This window comes from Diabrotica virgifera, chromosome 4 (assembly GCF_917563875.1).
Source record: "Diabrotica virgifera virgifera chromosome 4, PGI_DIABVI_V3a".
Taxonomy (NCBI): domain Eukaryota; kingdom Metazoa; phylum Arthropoda; class Insecta; order Coleoptera; family Chrysomelidae; genus Diabrotica; species Diabrotica virgifera.
In genome coordinates this window covers 119,706,343-119,730,442 of record NC_065446.1, presented here as the reverse complement: position 1 = coordinate 119,730,442, position 24,100 = coordinate 119,706,343, and the positions used below count along the sequence as shown (strand labels likewise).

At 35.5% G+C, this 24,100-nt stretch overlaps 1 protein-coding gene across 1 annotated transcript in view; it reads right to left on the bottom strand.

Moving 5' to 3' along the window:
• LOC114331364 (proton-coupled folate transporter) overlaps positions 1-23,165 on the bottom strand; it is a 147,543-nt gene extending 124,378 nt beyond the window's left edge. Inside the window, exon 1 of the mRNA XM_050649590.1 lies at positions 23,041-23,165. The gene's annotated coding sequence lies outside the window, so the exon portion shown is untranslated. The remainder of the gene's footprint in view (positions 1-23,040) is intronic.
• Positions 23,166-24,100: the final 935 nt, after the last annotated feature.

Sequence of the window (24,100 nt, the reverse complement as noted above, 5' to 3'; positions counted from 1 at the left end):
AAAAAATAAACATTGGAATGAAATTTATCAACAAAATAATATATTCTCAAATTGCATATGATACATTTATTAATAAGTTAAATAATTACATACAAATCTCTAGGGAGATAAAACCGTTAAATACAAAAATTAGAAAAAAACCTTGGATCGGTGAGGTTAATATCAATCAAACGTGTCTATATTTTATCCTTATTATCCTTACCACTATAATTGTCTATATTTATGCAGTGTTATGAGGGTTCTACAAATACGAACAAAAAAGCATCGAGCGTCTTGGGATTATTTTTATGACCCACCGTATAAAACTTGTATTGAATATCTTCTGTTTCCCAATTACTGCAACTTTGCAGTTTACAACTACTCATGGATCGCGCTAATATAAAAAATACAGAAGTGTTTGTGTTAGCACGTGTTTAGGCAGGCACCGGCGGTTATTCTTTAAACGAGTGTTGAGACAAAGGCATTGTTTAGCAAGTAAAACGAAGTAACCTTACAATAGCGTTCCCTGTGTTTCTCAATTTGGTTTTCAAATTTTTTAATGAATGGATATTTTTTTTTATATATACCTACACAAAAATTAAAATTTATTAAGCAATTACATTTCGTAGTGTGTACTTGTGTAGTTCAAAATATCCCAAACAAATTGGAAACAAAAGAAGCAAAAAGCGGGTTAGAGCGGGCCCCTCCGGGACCCGGGTCCTGGTTCCGCGGAACCATGCTCAGTACGCCACTGTAACCTGAAGTCCACTTCTCCAATAGCCCATCTCCAACCCTCCAACTTTTCTTCCAACATTTTTATGCTCTCCTCTCCTAACACGATATAATCGCAAAGATCATTGACCAACGAGCCTCATCCCTTACCATCTCTGTCAATATATCCATAGGATGATTACACAAGTAGGGACTCAGTGAAGAGCCTTGACGCATAACCAATCATCACTGGAAAACTTTCGGTCAATCGGACACAAGTCTTTACTTTGGTGGACGCTCTTTTGAGTAGAGATTTGATGGATGTTATCACAGCCTCCTACAGTTAACTGTAGGAGGCTGTGATGTTTTGTGTTGAAACTGGGAGCATCCATCATTAATGTAGCTCAAATTTTTAAAGAATGTAGCCCCGCTCAAAATATTTTATTCTGTTTGTCCTTTGTCCATTGTGTGTTCTATGTTTTAATTTAAATTAATGTCCACGACATTCTTGAATATCTTTCCCATCTTTTGACTAAATTTCCCTAAAGATGCTCTGAGAGCGAAAGTACTTCGGCAATAGTTAATAATAGTAGGGGAGCAAAGTATGCTAAATTGCAGTCACTCGAGCGCTTTGGGGACCTATTGGGTTGTGAAGAGTAGGTCCTAAAACCAAAAAAACATTAAGTAAAGTTTTGCATTTTAGTGGGCGCTTTCCATTTTTTAATTTAATTTTCCATTTCTAGCAATCGTTTTTTTCCGATTATAGCGTCTCTCTCTCTCTCTCTCCTGTCGTTTCCCCATTACTGAGGATCGTGATTTCTTCCAATATTCCTAACAGTGTTTCTCCATTGGTCTCTATCTTCAGCTGCTCTAAGAGCTTCGCAGAATGAGTTTCCAGCTGAATGCTTTATTTGGTCAGACCATCTAGTTGGTGATCGTCCTCTTGATCTTCTCCCCGGAACGTTTCCAGAAACAATTAATCTCTCCAAACTGTCGTCACCTCTGCGAACCACGTGACCAAAGAATTGCAGAATTCGTTGCAGACATATTGTGGACAGCCTTTTTTAATATTGAGTTGGTTTAGAATGGAAACGTTTGTCCTATGAGCTGTCCAAGGTATGCGCAGCATTCTTCTCCAGCACCACATCTCAAAGGCATCAATTTTTTGGCGCTCGCATGCGCGAAGAGTCCAACTCTCTGCTCCGTATAGAAATATTGAGAATACAAGGGCATTCACCAGTCTCATCTTGATATTTTGAGAGAGAGATCTGTCTTTCCAAAGTTTAGTTAGGCGACTCATCGCATTCTTTGCCACACCAATACGTCTCCGAACTTTTGCTTCACAGTTACCATCGTTAGTTATACTAGACCCGAGATAGACAAAAGGTGTTTACTATCTGGTATTCCTGTAATATGTTAGTCAGTTGAATAGTGTCAAATCTGTCGACCACCATTATTTTTATCTTAGCTTTATTGATTTTCAGACCAACTTTATTGCTTTCGTGCTCAACTCTTCGCAGAAGATCAAACATTTCTTGCTCATTTGCTGCTATAAGTGTAGTGTCATCAGCAAATCTTAAATTTGAGATTTTTCTACCAGCTACTGTCACTCCACCGGCCCATCCTTCTAAAACCATCCTCATGACATGTTCACCATAAATGTTAAATAAGTCAGGTGACAACACGCATCCTTGTTTAACACCTCTCTCGGTCTTGAATTGGTTTGAGAACGTCTGATCTAGTCGTACTGTCACCTTATTAGACTGGTACAGATTTTTAATAAGTGTCACCAGGTGCATTGGTGCGCCCATTTCTATTAAAATTGACCACAGATTTATCCAGCTTACCCAATCAAATGCCTTTTGGTAGTCAACGAAGCATATAATCATGGCGTCATCTATCCATAATTCGAAAAAATATTTCGAATAAAAATTGCTTATTTTTACGCAAAGAATGCAAATCTGGTATAAAAATCTCCTATTTAAGATTTTAAAGTTTACACCCCACCCCACCTCCGTGGGGGGTCATATTTGGTACCCTTCAATAGATTTTTCAAAAATATTGATTAAGTGTATTTTGCAGTTTTTCGATCTAATGTTTATTTTCCGAAATATCGCGGGCGTTTTATTTAAAATTTTAAATTTACCCCCCACCCCTCTCCGTGGGGTGTCAAGTTTGGTATCATTCGATAGATTTTTGAAAAATATTGAACACGTATTTTTTAGTTTTTTGATCTAACGTTCATTTCGCGAATTATTCGCTTTTCTTGTGAAACTTTTTAACTCGCCTATTTCCTTACACCCCGCTTTAAATCGTCAGATTTTTTAAGTATACACTCTTTTGCATGTACTTAACTTACCTTATCTTAATCTGACAATTTCGAGTATTTTAAGGATAGATTTTTTTTTTCGGCCCTCCTTAACGAACTCCCCTGTGTTAAGAGCCAATATATGGTAGAGGTACATTAGGGCACCAGGTTTCTCCCCATATGATAATCTGACGTGCTCGAGTAACTGCAAAAATCCCCGCGGGCTCCCCTACCATAAATTACACTACTCCATATCTGCGTGTTATTTCCCTAAAATTGTTTATGTATTTCATACATAATGGTCAAGTGGTGCAATGTTTGCTCCTGATCTAAGAAGCAAACTAGATCAACAGCGAAACAGCGAGCAGGAGCAGTGTTAAATAAATTTCTTAAACGAGATTGTTGTCTGTCTGTCGGGTCATTAATGTTTTCATGATATTGTTTGTTTTTCAGGTATAGATCAAACGAAAACATTTTACACACAGTACAAATAATGATGCAGCTGATTCTAAACCGCTCGAAGGTTAAGACGAAGAAAAATGTAGCAACTAGTAACATGTGCAACAGGGGCTTATTGTAGGTTCCTAAAGTAAGTACATCGACATCTAAGTAACTACAAATGTTTCTTTACTACAATTCTCTAATTAATATTTTCGGTTATATTAAATAACATTTTCTAATCAACAATTTTTATTGATTTTTATTATCTTTTATGGATAAATTTTACAAGTACTTGTTATTAAACTCAATCATCATCATCATCATCATCATCATCATCACACAGCCAAATTTGTCCACTGTCGAACAGAGGCCTTCTCAATATGTCTCCACCCTTCTCTGTCCTTCGCAGCTGCAATTCAGTTTGTCGCTATTCTTTTAACATCGTCGCTCCATCTGGTAGGTGGCCTTCTACGACTTCGTTTGTCTGTCCTTGGCCGCCACTCTAAAATCTTCTTTGTCCATCTGTTGTCTCTCTGTCTTGCGACGTGTCCTGACCATTTCCACTTCAACTTCGTAATGCGTTTTATGATGTCTTCCACTCCAGTTCTTCGCTTTAACTCATCATTTCGTATTCTGCCTCTCAAAGTTAGGCCAAGCATGGATCTTTCCATTTTTCGTTGTGCTGCTTGTAATTTTCTTATTGATGTTTTAGTCAATGTCAGTGTTTCAGCTCCATAAGTAAGCACCGGAAGTATGAACTGGTTAAATGCTTTTCTTTTTAGCTTTATTGGGATGTTTTCCTTGAACACGTCTCTAAGTTTGCCATACGCTGCCCATCCCAAAGGTTTTCTTCTAGATGTTTGGTTGTCTCTACTTATTTGTATTTCGTGGCCCAGATAGATGTATTTGTCAACTGTTTCGATATGGCAGTCCTCCAGTTGCAATGGTCCGCTAGTCACTAAATTGGCCATCATTTTAGTTTTCCCAAAGTTTATTTCCAACCCTACTTTTTGAGAAACTCGTTGTAGTTCTTGCAGCATTTCGTGGGCTTCCTTTAATCGTCGGTTATTAGAACTATATCATCTGCAAATCGTAGGTGGTTCAGCCTTTCGCCATCGACATTCAAACCTCTGTTTTCCCATTCTAACATCTGGAATGCATGCTGCATTACGGCATTGAATAGTTTTGGTTACATGTTGTCTCCTTGTCTAACTCCCCTTTTTAGTTTTATTTTTTAAGTTTGGGTATAGAGGTTTATTGCTGTTGTGGCATTTGCATATACATGTTGAATAATGTTGGAATATCGGTAGTCGATTCTACAATCTCTCAAAGCTCTTAAGATGGCTACTACCATTTCGATAGTGTCAAAGGCTTTTTTCAACTGTAGCGTTTGAAAAAACTCCAACATTAATTATAAAGTACTAATTTTTCCTTAAAAAAATTATTGGACTCGTCCCAAACTTGCAGAGTTGCATCATTAAGGGCGAATTTCGCTTAAAACTACGCAGAAGAATCGGTGAATGTTAGGTACCCCGCCGAAGAAAAGTTCAGTCCCACCAGTCCCACGGTACCCTTTCGCTGGTGTGTTAAGCCAGCGGTGTGGGGCTCATCGAAAACCATTACTTTGCCGGTAATCAGTGCTGTATTGTCGCTATGTGAAGTTGTGTGAAGGGTTATAACCTGTTGAGAGTACTCGTGGAGGATTTCACCCCATGGTTTGGATTTTTACGGTGAAAATAGGGTACTCCGTATATGTTGTACGACGCAGTTCTATGAGCCGGCATTGTGAGAAAGCCCTGTAATGAATTACTGTTCCCTATTAGAGTCCCCTATTGATGTCCCGATGATATGTTTGTTTTATGTTCCTGTGTTCAAGTTTCCAGTTTCCCAGGGCCCCTTTGTATTATGGAATGCCTGCCACGCCCACCTGTTAGATGGAAAGTTCGTTTGCTTTGTTCATGTGTGACAAGTCGTTTTAAAAGAGGTACAGTACTATTTTGATTGTAAATTAAAAGTGATTAAATTCCAAGTGGATATTACAAGTCGGTAAAATTTTAATTTTTTTTTATAAAAATATTTTGCTTTCACAATGGTAATTTTTGGCAGTGACATTTGACAGTACAATGACAAATGAAATATGTAGGTCAAGTCTTATTTTAACATACACTGCCCGGTAAAGTTGAAGATTTTTTTGTATTGAAAAGTATATTGAAAATTTTTGTATGAGAAAATTTGTAGTTGTTCATATTTTATCCTGTAGTAAAGTCATTCATTTCCTGTTTAAAAATTTTTGTTTTAAAAAATAAAGTTTGAGGTTTGAAAATAAATGTTTTTGAAAATGTACCTATTTTATTTTGTATAACCCTTTGGAAAGTTATTAACCAGATGTCTAATTCAACTGTATAAGTTTTAGAGTAGAGAAAAAAGGAATATGGCATAGACGCCAATATTGATGATATAGTAGCCCAGTTTGAACCAGACGAGGAATCTAAGATGAATGTCCCCCAATTGGTACCTGTAAGTACAGAATATGTCCAGTAAGTACTCAGTAATGAACCAGAGGATTTATCTCAAACGGCGTCCTTTTTTAAATAGTAGAAATGTCCTCTAGTCTGAGTAAGTATCCTTTGCTTATTTGGTTATGGTAGTTAGTCATCTTTAAACCCTCCCATCCCCCTAACGATTCCACGACCCGCCACCAACAAAACCTGAGCTGCCGTCTCGCAAGGAGGCTTTATGTGCCTGCTCCTTCTACGTTAGCCCATTTCGACCCCCCAGTAATCTTATAGTTAGTCTTATCCCTGTCCCCATCTGAGCAGACATGTAAAACGCTTCAACTGCCGCCCAACGTGGGGCTTAACTCATTTTTTAGCCTGCTTCCGGCTCCAGTTGAAGACGCATCAACTGGTGCCTAACTTGTGAGGCCCGATTCATTTTTTGGCCTCCTTCTGTCTCCAGTTTTATGCATCAACTGGTGCCCACTGCCATGTCCTTTTAGCCTCCTTTCGGGCTCATTTGTACTACAACTGTTGGGGCAGCCCGTACCCTTGGGCAGCCTGGTCTCCGTTTGTACTACAAGTGTTTCCGACAACATGGAAGCTCGACTTTTGTTCTGTTTAGTATGTCCACTGTTACATGTTTAGCTTGTATATTTAGCCACCCCCACTTAGTGTTACAAGTGTAACGTTGACCCTGAAGTTTGACCCCGAGTAACTATCGCACCAGTCTTCCCAAGTAGTTTAGCCCAGATTCCTCTTGTCTTGTCCCCAGAAACTGTTCCAAGTCTTTTAGTGCCCCGAAACTGTTTCAGTCTGTTAGTTCCCACAAAAGAGCCCATTTTTGTAGTTTTTATTGCTGAATGTTAATAGTTTTTCCAAAGAGGTGTAAGTATCTACACATAGTATTGTGGTGTTGATTTGGTCATGCTGTTGATTGTATAAACATGTACCATTTCATTCATCATAGTGTATTTACATTGTATCCCCATAAGTAAACTGTAGTATACTGGTATTGTATGTATCGTATAACAGAATTGTATGTTAAATATTGTAGCGTACTAACTGTATTGTATTGATATTGTACCCATGGTGAAAGCATTGATTTGAAATATTTTGACAATATTGATGGAATATATAGACAAACAGTTGAGTAAAAAGTAACGTAATTTTTTTTTTGAAAATTTTGTTAAAAGTAACGTTAAATTTTTTGAATATTGAATCCACCTATAGACTATAACAGTATGTTGTATTTTTTGCATGTATTTTTATAGACCAACAGTTTTTTACAGAATTATCGTTTTTTGTGATTTATTGATTTGGTTGTTTGAGTAGATGTGTGATGTTGGTATGGTCCGTGTATGAGCTTAGTCCCGTACTGTCTGTGTGAGTAGGGCTTACAATACCGGGATTCCGGGATCCCGAATACCGGGATCCCGGACGATATTTTCCGGTATTCGATACCGGTATTTATAATAAAAATACCGGTATTTCGGTATTAGCTTAATTTATAAAAATGGAATTGATGCACAATAAACTTTTTTCTAAGATATTTTTTGCTATTACAAGAAATTATTTTTGAAGATAAACTACCAATATCAAAAATATCATTGTAAAAAATATTTATTAAACACATTCATTATACATACAAGTCAAGTATATCGCTTTCTAAAAGCGTGAATGTCGTTAATTTAAGGCGAACGGTGATACATATCAGCTTCTACAACCAAATTATTAAATCTCGCGTATACAAATATATAAAATGAGTTCTTAAAATTGAGTTCAAAAATTCTTAAATATTTAAAATTGGACTACTTTATTTTATAAATAAGCCGAAAGATTTATTAATCAGAATTGTTTTTACATTTTCAGATCTATTTTTCATTTTTTGTGTATTGTGGTGTATAAATTAGGCTCACTTATTTTCTGAATTAAGAATAATAATTGAAAATATATAGCGCCCTAATAGCACACGACGTCCAATGGACGTCCAAAATAGGTCCATTTTTGCTCCTAACGTCCATGGACTATAAATGGACGTCCTTTGGACGTCCCATGTTGGACGTCCTTCGGAAGGAATAAATATGGACGTCCTTTGGACGTCCGACGTTGGACGTCCTTCGGACGGAATAAAAATGGACGTCCATTGGACGTCCGACGTTGGACGTCCTTCGGAAGGAATAAATATGGACGTCCTTTGGACGTCCGACGTTGGACGTCCTTCGGACGGAATAAAAATGGACGTCCTTTGGACGTCCTTCGGAAGGAATAAATATGGACGTCCGACGTTGGACGTCCTTCGGAAGGAATAAATATGGACGTCCTTTGGACGTCCGACGTTGGACATTCTTCGGACGGAATAAAAATGGACGTCCGACGTTGGACGTCCTTCGGATGGAACAAATATGGACGTATATATACTGGACGAAATACGGACAATTCCCTAATAGCACACGACGTCATTTGGACGTCCAAAATAGGTCCATTTTTGGTCCTAACGTCCATGGACTATAAACGGACGTCCCATGTTGGACGTCCTTCGGAAGGAATAAATATGGACGTCCTTCGGACGGAATAAATATGGACGTCCTTTGGACGTCCGACTTTGGACGTCCATACTGGACGAAATACGGACGTTTTATGAACGCTTATATTGGACACATTATACCAATTACGAGATCAAATAGCAAAATAATTCAATAAAATATTAACTTGCGTTAACTTTACGTTAATGAAATACAGTCAAACCTGTCACTAACGGCCACTAAAATGAAAGAACTATTGGCCGATATAGAAAAGTGGTCGTTATTGCCAGTTTTTGTAGCCTAGATATACAGTACAACCTGTGTTACTGGCCACCTGTACTAACGGCCAGTTTAAAAATTCCCCAAACCAATTATATCTAGACTACAAAAACTGGCAATACCGGTCACCTTTCTATATCGGCCAATAGCTTTTTCATTTTTAGCGGCCGTTACTGACAGGTTTTACTGTAATTAGTGTGGGGAATTTTTAAACTGGCCGTTAGTACAGGTGGCCGGTGTTGGCAGGGGGCCGGTAACACAAGTTTTACTGTAGTTTAAATCGATTAGATCGAAAGATTAAATCTTAATTCAAAATTGTATATTAAATTATTACAATTATAAAACTATATAGTTTAATATCCAAAACATGTTTTGATTTCATGTAATGTAATGAAAATCTTATTTGTAAATTATTGGTTACAATGTTTAACAACAGGAAATATTCAAGAATAAATAAAATAAAAGTTTCCCCTAACAACAAAACATTCCAGGAATTCTACTATCAAAGTTCTATTCCGTGAACATCTGATTAAATTATGGCTGGAAAGTTACCACAAGATATTCTATGAAAAGAGTACAATGTCCTCCTGGAGGGGTAAAATTTTCCATACTCTAAAGAGAGGCCATTTACTATTCAATTTGCGTTCATTTTCAAATTTGCCGCGCGAGTATCTATGTAGCGTCGCGTGGTCATTGGTCATCAAGTCATCAATTATTTCATTTTCATCATAAGATAACCTAAAAATTTAGTAAAAATTTTGATTGGAAAAAAATGCATCGATAAGGGGGTGAAAAATGGAAATTAGTGGCTTTTTTTTGCTGTACTCAACTGTACTGTTTAGTATGCTAGTTTTGGCTATGGCTGGATCTCTTATGCAACAATTATGCAACATTTATGCAACATTAACAATTATGTAAGTATTATAAAATCCGTTTTCAATTTTCTTTATGAAACGAATCATTTATGCATGTATTACCTGTAAATATTTTGATTTTTAATTGTAAAGAATAGAAAAATTACCGTTCATTTTAATTTTTTTTAGAATCAGCTGAAAGTGGTCTACAAAAAACCAGATATAACCAAAATAAAGATATAAAAAGTGTATTGGCTAATTGGAAGAAACAACATTGTCCATGCATAATAAGTTATTACTTTATAAACAAATATTAATACCTAGGAATGGAACCTGGATATAATCATCAAGAAGATAGCAGGAATCCCGACAAACAACTTAAATAAGTACAAGAATATTGAGGAAATCCTCCTCGATACTACTGGGCAAACTAGAAGATTGAAGAGGACAAAGCCTTTTGAACTAGTTTGAGTGATAGGTGATAGTGAAAAGCAGAGCATAGTGCGTGATGTGGCTGTGTATGTTAGAATAGTGCACGATCTTGTTAGATTAGATAAGAGACGCTATCGGGTAAGCTCTTCATTTTAAGAAACATTAGTAATTTAGGTTAAATTAAAATTGCTCATTGGTCAGTTATGACCAGATTGCTTTTTTTATGTTTGGCAAAAAGGGCGTAAGTCAGAATTGCACATTGCTAATGTTTTGATGATTTCTGGACCAGCAAAAAACTGTTGTAGACGTAAACTGTATGTACCAATAAAAAGAGCCGATTTTTCTGGTCCAGAAATCATCAAAACATTATCGATGTGCATTTCTGACTTAAGCCCTTTTTCCCAAACATCAGAGAATTGTAATGTACAAATTCTCCTATCTGATTTTTCATGAATTTTGTAGGAGACGAAAAACCATTTTTTGGATCATCTCCTGCTTTCACATGTAAATTTTGACATGTCTTGTAGTAAATAGATAGTTGAATTTACTACAAAACATGTCAAAAAATATATGAAAACAGGAGGTAACCATAAAAAAGTTTTTAGTCTCTCTTACAAAACTCATGAAAAAACAAATCGGAGGTATGTCACATCAGTGACTATATCCAGGGAATGTCTAAAAAATATACTTTGATGTCCCAAGAACCAAATATAACCTTTATATATATACAGGGTGTAACAAAAATACAGGTCATAAATTTAATCACATATCCTGGGACCAAAAATAGTTTGATTGGACCTAACTTACCTTAGTACAAATGTGCACAAAAGAAAAGTTACAGCCCTTTGAAGTTATATATTAATAGCACCAAGGGCCTTAGAGGCCCATGGCTTGAAAAGTTTGTTTTTTCTTCATTTTCACGTTTCTTTATGTACTGAGATCTTCCCTGGCTTGATATGTGATTTTTCTCCATTCCTTCCTCTTATTCATTTTTCTTTTCTGACCCTGTAACACCATTCTTTCCAAATCTTTTTCGACCTCTTGCTTCCATCTATTTTCCGGTCTTCCTCTTCTCTTTCTTGAAGCTATAGTGTAGTTTAGTACCCTTTTCGGAGTCCTCGTTTTTGGCATCCTTTCAATGTGACCTCGTGATCTAAGTCTCTGTGCCTTTATCACTCATTTGAAGTTACAAAATGAAAAGTGATTTTTTCCAATGTATCGAAAACAATGTGCTTTTGTGCACGTTTCAATTTAATTATTATTGTAGTACCTACCATTTAAACAACGTTTTAAAAACTTTTTTGCCTCTTATTGCTTTTTCGAAAAGTCAATTTTTATCGAAATATTGTGAATATTTGTCAAATCCACCACATATTTGTATATGGTTAAGTACGATTATGGAGACTTGGTAATAATATGCAAACTTATTTATGCTTTACATTTTTAGGTATATTTTGAACCATATTAAAAAAGAAGCCAGACTCGATAAAACGTGCCTTATCGAAAAAATACAAAGAGGCAAAAAAGTTTTGAAAACACTCTGTTTAACTAATGGTACCTCAGTAATAGTTTAATTGGAACATACAACATTTGGGGGGTTTAAAGGAACAAAACCCCCATAAAATTTTTATGGGGTGCACAAATTTCACCATAATTTTTCTTTAAGATATTCCTGCCATAATAATGTCACATGTCCATTTTCAATAAAAAATCGCTAATAGTTTTCGATATAATCGAAAAAATCCATTTTCATTTTGTAATTTCAAAGGGCTGTAACTTTTTATGTGCATATTTGTACAAGGTAAGTTAGGTTCATTTGAACTATTTTTGGTCCCAGAATAATGTGATTTAATTTATGACCTGTATTTTTGTTACACCCTGTATATACAGCCCATTACGCACCACCTTAAAAATTGGGCATTTTTGATGTCTCGAATTTCCTAAACCTGTTGTTGCATCTAAGTGATTTTTTTTATAATATTCTAGCCTAGGCCCTAGAATATGTTACCTCCTTATGCTTGTCATGCACAGGGAGCTATACTGTAATATATATTATATCACATTACTATAGAGAGCGATATGATATAATATACATATATTACAGCATGACAAGCTTAAGGAGGTAACCTATAGCCTAGGCTATAATATTATAAAAACATCACTTAGATGGGACAACAGGTTTAGGAAATACGAGACATCAAATATACCCCATATTTAAGGTGGTGCGTTAATTTCTTGGAGAAGTGTATTGTAATTTAATGTAAATACTGTAATATCCAATAATTGTAATTTGATATAAGATGAAATATAAGTTCCTTAAAAAATATATTTTTTATTTCCCACAATACATTCTCCACAGGTCTAAATATCGTCGCTAGACGTCCACCGAATGACCTTCCAGGACGTTAGATGGATGTTCAGCAGCAAGACATTGGACCAAACTGGGACATCCTATGAATGCCCAAATGACGTCCACCGAACGTCCCCTCCGACGTTAGGTGGACCTCCATTGGACGTTTAACAACTTGGCCTTTGGACCAAAATTGGACGTCCTGTTAAGGTCCAATTCACGTCCCCTAGGACGTCCGATTAAGGTCCAATTCACGTCCCCTAGGACGTCCGATTAAGGTCCAATTTACGTCCGATTAAGGTACAATTTACGTCCGCTTAAGGTCCCATTTACGTCCGATTAAAGTCCAATTTACGTCCGATTAAGGTCCAATTTACGTCCGATTAAGGTCCAATTTACGTCCGGTTAAGGTCCAATTTACGTCCGATTAAGGTCAAATTTACGTCCTATTAAGGTCCAATTTATGTCCGATTAAGGTCCAATTTATGTCCGATTAAGGTCCAATTTACGTCCGATTAAGGTCCAATTTACGTCCCCTAGGACGTCCGATTAAGGTCCAATTTGCGTCCGATTAAGTTCCAATATACGTCCCCTCGGACCTTAGATGGACGTCCAATGGACGTTCGGTAGCGCGACATTTGGACCAAAATAGGACGTATAAAGGACGTTCCTCGGACGAAAACGGACGTCCAAAGGACGTCCCTAAAGTCCGTGAAGGACGTCCAATGGACGTCCATTGGACGTCCTTGTGCTATTAGGGCGGTCTAAATACAGAGTAATCCATATAAAATATTTTTCTACGAGCGTGCAAAAATGTCTACTTTCGCGCACGCATTTTAGTTTAGAAAGTTTCACTTTTCCGCACGCGTGTTACTTTTCTGCACGCGGTTTTTACTTTTCCGCACGCGTGTTAATTTAGATATGTTAATATGGCCTTAAAGTAATTATAATACATGTAATAAACTAATATTTAGATATTATTTACTAATTTATTTCAAATATATCTTATTGTGTTCCTGTTTTAATGAAATTAACGCGACAATTCGATGAAATAAAATTATTTTGACATAATATTCGAAAGTCAAATCGGTAGACAATAACAGTCGTTTTGAGTCATCGTCATGGAAACCAAGATCCTCGTCATGTTAATTATATTGAAAGTTTGGTTTTGACAACCTTGTCAAAGAATTAATTTGTGTATGTATTTTCATATTAATTAAATTAATTGATTAAGATTTGGTAATTTGTTAAAGACTCTTAGAAAAAATATTGTTCCTAACTCTTGCAGAAAGTCTCTTTTCCGCACTCGACTGCTTGCCGAACTACCGCTTCGCGCGTCGTTCGGCAAACTGCAGTCGCGTGCGGAAAAGAATGACTTTCTGCACTTGTTAGGAAAATAACTATTGTCACAGTAAGTTAATCTTTGTATTAGTATATTTTAAAGTTAAATTAATTTACAAATAGCAAATTTCATGAGTAAAAATACTATCCTATTATATGCAAAATTTATCCTAGAACCAAATATATAGTTTTTCTATTTGCACATTTTTTGTATCTATCTATTCCTACTCTCTAGGAATGTTATAAACAACATCTACTCATTTCAAAACAAAATTTAATAGGTTTCATATATTATTTAATAACAAGTCGATATAACAACTGAGGATAGTATAAATATAACGCGTAAATATATTTTTTATTCATAATACCGGTTTTAATACCGGGATCCCGGTATTTGAAATTTTAAATACCAAATACCGGTATTGAGATTTTGGCTCGGTATTGTAAGCCCTATGTGTGGGTTAGTCCCTTGTTTTTCCAGCGAAGCCTATCTCTGTTGGTGTATGTCATGCTACAGGTTAGTTGGAGAAGTCATCCCCCTGAAGAGGTCATCCCCTGAAGAAGTTACCCCTGAAGAAGTAAGCCCCTTGTTTTTTCAAGCTGCCAGGAGAAAAGCTGTCATTGTTAGATTTAAAGATGGCGTTCTCTGTCGACACTGTTTTGAAATAACTGTCTTGATGATCCCCTGAAGAAGTGTAGAAGTTAGCCCGTGAAGAAGCCCCCCGTTTGTCTGTGTTGCCCCTTGTTTTTCGATTGATCTATCTTTGTAGGTGTCAAAAGGATGCCAGAGGTTAGTTGAAAAGAGCCCGTGAAGTGAAGTATTAGCTGAAGTCTCCCCCCTGTGAAGTGAAGTAGTAGAAGTTCCCCCCGTGATTGATATATGTCTTCTTTATCTGATAGATCACAAGTGTAATACTAGTGACGAAGGAAGTGTTGTTCAGTTGTCTGGGAACACTCTTATTAGCAGTCAGGCAAGAACTGTCTTATCCCGTGTAAGCTCATATAGGAACCAAGTTTCAATATTGCTTGTGTTTGTAAGCCCCTGTGTTTTGTCTAGAAGTCATTGAGTCTGTTGTTCTGTAACAAAAAACTACTTTGCAGTAGTATTTGTAGAACTAGAATGCTAAGGTGAAATGAGTGAGTGGGTGAGGAACTGATAATAGAAGTATGGGGAGACAGAGGCAAACTAAATAGAATTGGCTAGCAAGAAATGCAAGAGAACGACTTGACACTCAAGGATGGGTACGGCTCGTTTGCATGCCTGTCGAAGAACAGTAGCTTAAACTAAAGAGGGATGATGACTAGAACCAGAAATATGAATATAAAAAGAGAGGCTTATAAAATAGATAGAATAAATATTAATATAATAAAAATAGAAAAATATAAGAGATAAATAGACTAAATTGCGGGCGCCAGAAGTAGGGATGGACCGAACTCCCAGGTATCTTACACTGCTGTAAATTATTCAATATATTAAATTATTAAATTCAAAAATGGGAAAAAAAAATAATTGATATAAAAACAAATAAATATTTATTAAAATATAACTACCTAGATTATTGACAACCTCTGAGTTAGAAAAAATACAACCTATGTAACTCTAAAATGACAATTTGACTTAACTACTTATCTGAATATGAGTATACAACTATAATTACATTAGTACTGGGGTAGCTCTTATATGGAGCGTACCCCCAACTTACACTAAGGTTAAACAACAACCTTCACCAAATAATTGTACGATTGTAATACGTACAGCAACGTTAAATACTACAAGAAATCAATATTAAATACCTACCTAGGATGAACCATACAAATATATATAACTCAATGAGTTGAATAGGCCACACCTAACTGAACCAACGCAGTCCTGGATGATAAAGATCCTTTTTCTGACTCGTGGTTTTTAATAATGACCATGTAAAACTAATAGCTATCCTGAAGGGATAGGGATTAGGGATTGAATTTAATTTAATAACAAATGAATTTAAGTTAAGCAAACAGATTGGGAATTTAAATTACAAGAAACAAGCTAATAATATTAAAATATATATATAGTTATATGAAAAATATGGGAAACAAGTCTAATAATATTAATAAAAAATAAATGTAAGGAACTACTGTATGGGAAAAGGTTATTTGGGCCCAAATTATCCTCTTTTACAAAGAGACATACAGGTGTGGGAGCGCTATTGAATTATGTGTGTGTTAATTACTTAAATGTTCTGGATATTATAAAAAAAATAAGTGTATAAGTGTACTGGTATAGGTAGATAACTATTGCAGTGTTAAATATAAAAAGTTCCCGAAACAAACCCGATTGACCTGATATTGGCCCCACAAGTTTTCCTTACTACTTCTCAGTAAAGTCTTAAGCACAGAATGGTGCTACGCAGTCAACCGTAACACGGCAATTCTCCAAAATGCAGGATAATGAAGAACAAAAATTACATGTTCCTCTAGTACTTGTCCCCTAGGTGACTTGGTCGAAAAGCGGTCCTTCTCAGGTGGTAGGAGTAGTTAAAAGATTTTCCCCAGTGGCTAAAAACAAATAGAATCCTGGTTTTACTTCCTTGTAATAATGTAGGGAAAAGTCAGAGAAAGAAAAACAAAAATCAGGAAGTTTTTATTTAGAATAAAGAAGAATCAGGAAAAGCTATCTCATTAGAAAGGAAAAAACAATCTTCCACTAGACTGTTTGGTGACCTTGTCATAAGATTGGCATATAAAATGGCCTTGACTCGATAATATGTAGACAAGTAAGTCTAAAATTTAAATGCTGAATATATTTATTTTGGAAATAGCTTTTCATAAAAAATAGTATAGTTATTAAATGATATGGAATAATGCCAAAGTAGTGTAAAAATTTATGAAAATACCAAATATCGGAACAGGATCGGTGGATATGATGTACGGAATTTACTATGTTTCAGAACTTCATGATTATAATATATAAAATTGGAATTGGGTAATATGTGATGTAACATAACCCCACAAATTAAGAGAGGTAATTTTTTAAGATTTATGACAAAATACTTTCCCTCTTAGTGGATATTACAGACAATGAAATATTTAAAAGATACCAGCCTGAATTAATAAGCTCACTGCAAGATTTAATAGTAAAATTTTTTTGAAGACGTCAAATAAGACAAAAAACAAATATGGCGTTATAGTAGCGTGTAAAAACAAAAAAATTATTTACCAGATAAACCACAAATCACTGCTGCGAACCTCCAACCTCGTTTCTTCAGCCCACTAAACACATACGTAATAAACTTGGATAATTTCTTTTCAAAATAATACTATGACTTGAAACAAGAATGAAATATTCGCCACTTTTACGTGGATAGGTTATCTGCCACTAGGTACTTATTCGGTTGAAGGCTCCGACCAAAGTGATATCTTATTTTCCGTTCTACGCCGACCATGTCACAATACGGTTCATGGGTTTACCGCCAGGAGTACACAAGGTACAAAACGTACAGGTCTGCTAATCTATAGGTTTGTGATGACGTCAGTGAAAGACGAAATATTTATTAGTAATTGTTTCAAGTAGAATTTAATAACAGAACATTATTAAAATTTAAATCGCATAACAATAAAAATGATTAGAAGTTAACGGAATGTTATAGTTCCCTGCTTGTTTGTCTATCCCTGTTTTGTCTGGAAATTTTAGTGTCTGTTGTCCCGTATTGCCTGTTAGCCCATGTCCGTGATGGAGTTTGATTTTTTTTGGCGAATAGTTTGTTGACCTCTCGTTTGTTTTTTGATTGAAAGTAGGCCAAGAGCAGAAGCTGTGACAAGGCTAGTGAGGTTAGGATCTGGCCGCGTTGAGTACAGGTGAAGCTTGCTTTCGGTCGATAAATGGAAGTGGTCGTTCGTCAGAACTGTCATACTTTCCAATGTCCCTTTGGTCTTTCCCTTATGTGTTGCTTTTATCCCAGTTTTGAAAAATGAAGTCCACCCCCAGTTTTGAAAAATGAAGTCTATCCCCAGTTTCGGAAAAGTAAGGTCCATCCCCCAGTTTTGAAAAGTAAAGTCTACCCCTGTTTTGGAAAAGTAAGGTCCATACCCACTTTTGAAAAGCTAAGTCTACCCCTGTTTTGAAAAGTGAAGTCTTTCCCCAGTTTGTGATTTGAAAATAAGAAAGTTGTCTTGTGAACTTTCATAAAAGGCTCTTATGTCATAGATTGGACTGTTGATTGGAAACGTAATGATGTAGTGTTCCCTATATCATGTGTTGCGTTCATTTCCCTTAGTCTTGTTTAAAAGGTTTGATATCCCGTTTGAACCCAGTATACTAGACTTTTTGGTCTTTCATTGTTGTCACACGCACCCCCTTGTTTAGTCTTGTCTTGATTTTGCTCTTTGTTGTTGTTGTCATACACCCCTTTGTCTAGTTCTGTCTTGTTTGAATAGGTTGTTGAGGTAAGTTAATTGTGAGATTTTGTCTCACTGAGGTATTTAGACTGGAGTGTCTAAATCCTCCTTTTGCAGAACCGTTGCCGAAATGTCCCGTGAAACTCGCTAGGTGTTAGCAGAGTTTGGGCAGATGCTTATCTGTCATATTTTTTAGTTTTTGAAAACCGCTCGCGGTTAGGCAACGAGGTGACAAGGCTGTGCCTGTCCTGGTATGTCACTTGTGTTACTGTTGTGGATGTCAGCGAGGTCCACACAGGGCCCAAGGTTAGTTTTCTTTCCCAAGGTACAGAAACTCTTGTCACCTAGAGTTCTTAGTAGAGTCAAGAAACATTTAAGTCTACTCGACTTTAATGAGTCTGGCGATTGATGGCACGTTAGCCCAATCCCTATCGATTTTTTGTTTTGTTTAATCCCCACTAGCCATTGTTTAAATATTTTGGTATTGTTGTCCTGTCACACCCAAGATGTCCATGTTGGATTTTTTTCTGTTTGTTATCGAAAACTGAATAATCCTATCCCGGTTTTCTCTTTTGCGTGGAGGCTTTGTAGCGTTTGAGAAAACTCCCAACATTAATTTTATATCCTAATTCCCAAAAAGAATATCTATTTTTCCAATTTATTTTATGAAGTAATTTACCATAAAAAATCTGAACCGCCCCCGCTTCTGAGTATTACAAAATATTACGCAATGTTGGGAAAGTACTTATTTCCCCTTGAAAAAATTATTGGACTGGTCCCAAACTTGCAGAGTTGCATCATTAAGGGCGAATTTCCCTTACAAGTACGCAGAAGAATCGGTGAAGGTTAGGTACACCGCCGAAGAAAAGTTCAGTCCCACGGTACTCTTTCGCTGGTGTTAAGCCAGCGGTGTAGGGCTAATCAAAAACCATTACTTTGCCGGTAATAAGTGTTGTATTGTCGCTATGTGAAGTTGTGTGAAGGGTTGTAACCTGATGAGAGTACTCGTGGAGGATTTCACCCCATGGTTTGGATTTTTACGGTGAAAATCGGGTACTCCGTATAGGTTGTACGACGCAGTTCTATGAGCCGGCATTGTGAGAAAGCCCTGTAATGAATTCCTGTTCCCTATTGGAGTCCCCTATTGATGTCCCGATGAGATGTTTGTTTTATGTTCATGTGTTCAAGTTTCCAGTTTCCCAGAGCCCCTTTGTATTATGGAATGCCTGCCACGCCCACCTGTTGGATGGAAAGTTCGTTTGCTTTGTTCATGTGTGACAAGTCGTTTTAAAAGAGGTACAGTACTATTTTGATTGTAAATTAAAAGTGATTAAATTCCAAGTGGATATTACAAGTTGGTAAAATTTTAAATTTTTTTTATAAAAATATTTTGCTTTTACAATGGTAATTTTTGGCAGTAACATTTGACAGTAGAATGACAAATGAAATATGTAGGTCAAATCTTATTTTGACATACACTGCCCGGTAAAGTTGAAGATTTTTTGTATTAAAAGTATATTGAAAATTTTTGTATGAGAAAATTTGTAGTTGTTCATATTTTATTCTGTAGTGAAGTCATTCATTTCCTGTTTAAAATATTTTGTTTTAAAAAATAAAGTTTGAGGTTTGAAAATAAATGTTTTTGAAAATGTACCTATTTTATTTTGTATAACCCTTTGGAAAGTTATTAACCAGATGTCTAATGCAACTGTATAAGTTTTAGAGTAGAGAAAAAAAGGAATATGGCATAGAAGCCAATATTGATGATATAGTAGCCCAGTTTGACCCAAACGAAGAATCTAAGATAAATGTCCCCCCAATTGGTACCTGTAGGTACAGAATATGTCCAGTAACTACTCAGTAATGAACCAGAGGATTTATTTCAAACGGCGTTCTTTTTTAAATAGTAGAAAAGTCCTCTAGTCTGTGTAAGTATCCTTTGCTTATTTGGTTATGGTAGTTAGTCATCTTTAAACCCTCCCATCCCCCTAACGATTCCACGACCCGCCACCAACAAAACCTGAGCTGCCGTCTCGCAAAGAGGCTTTATGTGCCTGGTCCTTCTACTTTAGCGCATTTCGACCCCCCAGTAATCTTGTAGTTAGTCTTATCCCTGTCCCCATCTGAGCAGACATGTAAAACGCTTCACAACAAATACCAGAATTAGCGGCCGGTTATACTCCACAGTTTTTTCGATCAGGACCTTCAGACAAGTCAGATGGTCATTTGTACCATACCTAGGACGGAAACCTGCCTGCTTTTTTGGTTGGCATGCCTCCAGTTTGTTCCCAATACTGGCAGTGATTATTTGAGCAAACAATTTATACATGTGGTTTATAAGACTAATTGACCTATAGTTTTCGAGGTCTATTTTATCTCCTTTCTTATGTATGAGGAGCGTTATAGAATTATTCCATTCAGCTGGTATGACTTGGTTTTCTAAGCATATATTGAAAAGGTGTTTGATTGCTCTGATGAGAGCAGAGCCTCCGATTTTTAGCGCGTCTGCCACTACTCCGTCCTCTCCTGGTGCTTTGTTATTTTTCATTTTCTTTAAAGCATGATAGATTTCAGCCGTTGTTATCTCGGGAATATCCTCTGAACCTTGATTCATAATTTTTTGTTCTGTATGGTTTGTCGGGTTTAAGTCAAGTTTATTTGTATATTGTGTTTTATAGAAGTCTTCCACTATCTCTAGCACTTCCTGTCTATTGGATGTTAGTTTGCCATTTTTTCCCTTGAGTCTGATAATTTCTTTTCTGCTGTTCGTCAATTTCCTTTATTAATATCTTCATGCTCTTGTTATGCTTGATTGTCTGCGAGATTTTCTCATTTATTAAACGCAATAGACACATTAAAATGTTTAATAATTAAATTTTGATCTGCTTGCCGCAAATTATAATTTTTAAAATTTTTAATCTACACTTTCTTTTTATAGAACACGTTAAGACATGTTGATAGTTTTATATTAATATGAGTATGTGCCTCTTCCTTCCTGGTTAGAGTAAGGTACACTGTTAAAATTGTTTATTAAAATTATCTCTACAGGCCAAGTAGGGTGATGACTTGATGTTATTTGATCGGCGAAGAGATCGTTAGATTTCTATAATAAAATCACCTCTAACTCTACTTATTTATGTTTAGTGCAGTCACTGAAGGTTTTCACCTCCGATTTCATTGAACCTTCGTCGATTTTCCTAAAAATTGGTGACGAAGTTACAGGATACGGCAAGAAACAAAGGTAACATACTGAGTTTCGCTTTTACCTTGGGGGGTGGATGTCTCCCCTTCTCAGAGTTGAAAATATTTGATTAAAAAAATCCCACAAATCGATAGAGAGATCAATTCTAAGCAAAATTTGATATATGTTGTTGAAAAAAATCAATAGTCTTTAAATTATCAAAGATCAAAGATGTTAATTTTTCGTGAAAAAATGCATGTCTTAAGGCGGTTTTTCATAAATAACTCAAAAACTATAAGTTTTTAAAAAAGTTATCATTACCAAAATTAAAGATAATAAAAATCAAATAAATTTCTTAGTTGAATATTGGTGGGTTACAGTTAGTTGAATGTGTAATTTGAAAAGTATTTAGCAAGTATATGCCATAAAATTCATGGAGTTCCCGTTATATTTAAACTTGAATATGTACCTATATTTGAGTACCCGCCGAAAAAATGTACATTCAACCATCTATAACTCACTTTGAGTTAATACTAGTCCTTCAAGTCAGAAATTTATTCAATTTTTTATTATCGTCAATTTTGGTCATCATAACTCTGTTGTGAAAACTTGTAGTTTTAGATTTATATAGGAAAACCGCTTTAAAATATGCATTTTGGTCACGAAAAATTAAAATTTTTGATCTTTAGTAACTCAAAAGTATTGATTTATTCTAATCACTTTATATGTATAACAAACGTTGCATACAATTTGTTCCTCTGTTGATCTAGACTAGGACATTATTGTTAATAAAAAAATTCAATTGAAAAGACTGATATGTTTTTTGTCGGAATGGGACGTTTCGATGCCGCCGTTTCATCGCCGGCCGTTTCGATGCCGCCGGTTCATTGCCAGTCCATTTCATCGCCGTCATATCTCGCATTTCCTAGAATTCCTAATTAATACTAAAAATAACTAATAATTGTAACTGTCGAAAATTCGGAAATATATCAGATAGCGATTAATTGACTGGCGATGAATCGGCCGGCATCGGCATCGAACTGGCGGCATCGAAACGGCGGCGATGAAACGTCCTAGACCCGTTTTTTGTACACACTTTTGGCAGATGAAAGAATGGATAAGGATTGTATTTTTTAAGTGTGTAAAACTATTTTAAATTCCTAGCTGAGCGCTTACGGATTACAAAGCCATCATCAAAGCTATGGTCAAAGTTTTAACGTACCACTAAAAAGAGAAAGTGTGTTTCCATCTTCAATGGCCAGAAAAAGTTCTTGTTTTTTTTATAATAAAAAACTTCCACGTTGGTTGAAGATTTTAATTGTAAAAATTGAATAAGTCGTCAAAATGAACTTTATTGTGTATAATTACAAAAAACAAATAGGATATCACACAGGATTTTCGCAAAACACGTTACATTAATTTCATGGTAAGGTTTTTTATAAGCCGACATTTTCTTTATTTGAACAGGCAAAGTGCAGACGGTAGAATCCGTAGATACGATGATTCTACCGTCTAAACTCAGAAGAAGAATCAGAAGAAGATTAAGAAAGGAAAATATATCACACTACAAGTTCTTGCTACTTTAAAAATAAGAACAAAAGTGAGGCCAATAGGTACTCGTATTCTTACATGCCCATCGTTTATTTAAGAGGGTAGAGTGACTTCATACTTCAAACTTATAATAATATAAATAACAACGCACTAATAAAATATGGGAATATTATATTACCTATATAATATAGCTAAACATTAAAATGTACTTACGGTTTAATAAATGTCTTAAAATATATTTTGTAACAATGTATTATTCATATTATGTTTTAGGAAGCACTAAGGTGATCAAAACTATATGAAGTACCTGTAACATTGTTGCAGTATCTGCTCTTAAAAAAACCATTATCTGATAGTATCAATACAAGATTTTTCGAGGATGTATTCAAAAATTATAATTAATTGTTATTTATCTAATTTAATCGTAATTAAATTTTCTGTTTTCAAGTCACACTGTCAAAAATAGTAATTTTTAGATATAAGCGGCAAAACTTAAGTAGATGCATTAGGTTGTAGTATTTAGATGGTTGTTAGTTATAGTCCAGAGAAATAAGATTTTTCTCTTGACACATCCCCCTCCAGGCCGAAACCAAATTTTTTGAATAATATGGACATCTATAGAGGAAAGTCGCCAATTATGGAATACCATTTTGTTTTGGGGATATAAAATAATACCTTTATAGAAATGAAAACAATTTAATGTTATGACACATCAGTCATACATTTTTATGTAGTAATTAAAAGCCTTCTATTAAATATCTTAATTAACAAAAAAAAATCGAACAAAAAAACAAAATCACAAATGAGTAACCAAATATGTAATATGTACCCATATATGGAATATAGGCATAAACCAACATATGAATAACAAAAATAGACATAAACATCTGAGATCAAATAAATTTAAATAAGAAAATTGTGAAAAATGAAAGAAGTAACTTATTTCACTTGCAGACATCAGAGATCCATGAATGAAACTCTGGACCAGCACAATCATAATGAGCCCACTTACACTTAATATACTATTCCATAATTAGGCACCAACGAATGTCCATATTTTTGGATTTGTACATTAGTTCAAACTAGTATCAACATTTTTTCAAGTCGTAATATTTTAATTACAGAAGGTCATAAAATATCAAAATAAAGGTACTATTGATATACTCAATAGCATAACAAGTCTATATTAATGCATAATAACCAATAATACTCGTTGAATATCTTTGAAATTTTCTGCGAGACGATAAAACAAAACGCGCCTGTCAGACACGTA